The sequence below is a fragment of the Petaurus breviceps genome, unplaced genomic scaffold, assembly GCF_028583685.1.
Source record: "Petaurus breviceps papuanus isolate PSGF00001 unplaced genomic scaffold, PetGlider_PUasm1.0 404, whole genome shotgun sequence".
NCBI classification, from domain to species: domain Eukaryota; kingdom Metazoa; phylum Chordata; class Mammalia; order Diprotodontia; family Petauridae; genus Petaurus; species Petaurus breviceps.
In genome coordinates, this window is record NW_027186317.1 from 57,650 (window position 1) to 59,411 (window position 1,762).

Here is a 1,762-nt window from a genome sequence, read left to right on the forward strand (position 1 = left end):
TGTTGGCAGTATGGGGCGCCCGCTGTACTGGATGGAAAACCAGCAGGGGCCATGACTGGCTGTGTCCTGGGCTCCAGCCTTCCCTCCCAGGGGCTGTTTATTCTGTACAGAGGTTATTTGACACAGCGGCTGACAGGGAGCTGGGGGGAGGGGGGGGGGGCAGTTAGTGCTTGAGATCCCAAAGGGCCAATAAATCACTTTATAACCCAGAAGGGGAGAGCAGGGCAGTGCTGTTACTCCTGCATTCAACTTCATACCCACTTCTGTAAAGAAACAATCCTTGGGCAGGGCATTGCTGGCATCACACACAATCCTCTAGGTCTCTGGCTGATGTTGACCCAGTCTAAGGACAGAGTGCACTCACCTGGGCTGGGGGTCTGCAGCTCCCAGGGGCCATTCCCTCTGGCTCCAGGATTCCTCCTTGGGTCAGCCCTTGGTCCTTTGCAGACTAATCCAGGGATGCTGAAGGATGCCAGGGGCCAGGGAGGGGTGCAGAGAGCCTTCCTTTCTTTTCCAGGGCAGGAGGCCAGTCTATGGAGGATTTAAAGAGAGTCAGGTCCTGCCCTCAGTGCTGAGATTCCAACCTACAGGGAGGTAGGACTTGGAAAAGAAGATGGTCCCACTCTCTCCTGCTCCTTCTTTGCAGTCCCCTTCCCCTCCCCCACTGTCCTTCAGGGAACCAAGAGGCAGAAGGGGCTTGGGATCCCAGAGGGGATGAGACCAGAGCCTGAAGGGCTCCTGACTCAGAGATCTCCCTCCAGCTGGTCCTCTGCAGGCTGAGCTGGGGAGGCTGAAGGATCCCAGAGGGGCAGAGGGCCTTCCTTTCTCTTCCTGGGCAGGACACTGACCTGGGGGGATTGCCAGGGGGTGAGGTCCCACAGGAGTTACAAAGACCTTGGCTCTTTCCTTAGGGGAGACATTTCAACCTACACGGCAGGGAGGGTCAGCTTTGGAAATGAAGATGGTCTGGACAGGAAACTACTCTCCTTCCTGTCAGGGCTCCTCCTCTGCCCCATTCCAGAGCAGGAGGTCAGGGAGGCAGGAGAGGGGACATCTGAGTGCCAGAAAGGTTCCAAGAGGGCAGCTGAGCCTGGGAGAGAAGGACTGTGTGCTGGGTCTGCCTAGGAGCTGGGGAGAGCTCCTGGGACCCTCTTTGGGGCTCAGGCTTGAAGGCTGCACATCTGGGCCCCCAGAGGTGAACTGGAGACAGGGAAGCAAAGCCTGGGATCTGACAGGGGCCGGCAGGAGAGCCACGGGGCCAGGGAGGGGAGGCTGGGCAGGAGCTTTGGTGCCTGAGGAGGTCCTGGGGGCAAGGAGGCAGGACTCCCCGGGACTTCTGTTGGGGGAACCAGGGCTGCTGGTGGGACAAGGGAGCACTGGGGTCCTGATGGGGAGGCTGAAGGTCAGACAAGTGTGACTCAGTGGCAAAGCTGGGGAAGGTGCCCCAGGACTTTGGGATGGGATGGGGAGCCAGCCTTGGGAGGGAGGAGGGCCCCTGGTGACCTGGAGGATGTAGCATGAGGTGAAAAGAGGGGGAAGGGACCCAAAGGAAAGTTGGACCAGCAGACTCACTGCTTCCTGTTCCTGGTTCAGACCTACCTGGGAGCTGCATGCACAGAGCCGGCTTCAGGAAGTCAGTTTGATCTCAGGTTTACAGGAGGCAGGGAGATTTCAGCTCCAGGGAGGGCAGAGAGATCTCAGGCAGGGAAATCTCAGCTCCAGGGAGGGCAGAGAGATCTCAGGCAGGGAGATCTCAGCTCCA

At 58.9% G+C, this 1,762-nt stretch overlaps 1 long non-coding RNA gene and 1 pseudogene across 1 annotated transcript in view; both read right to left on the bottom strand.

Annotated features, from left to right (window-relative positions):
• LOC138171024 (zinc finger protein 850-like) overlaps positions 1-1,762 on the bottom strand; it is a 113,494-nt pseudogene that overhangs the window by 20,195 nt on the left and 91,537 nt on the right.
• LOC138171026 (uncharacterized) overlaps positions 1-1,762 on the bottom strand; it is an 8,781-nt gene that overhangs the window by 6,872 nt on the left and 147 nt on the right. The window contains exons 1-2 of the long non-coding RNA XR_011170791.1: positions 1,600-1,762; positions 365-531 (exon numbers count right to left, since the gene is read on the bottom strand). The exon at positions 1,600-1,762 is cut by the window's right edge and continues 147 nt beyond it. This is a non-coding gene — a long non-coding RNA (uncharacterized lncRNA). The remainder of the gene's footprint in view (positions 1-364; positions 532-1,599) is intronic.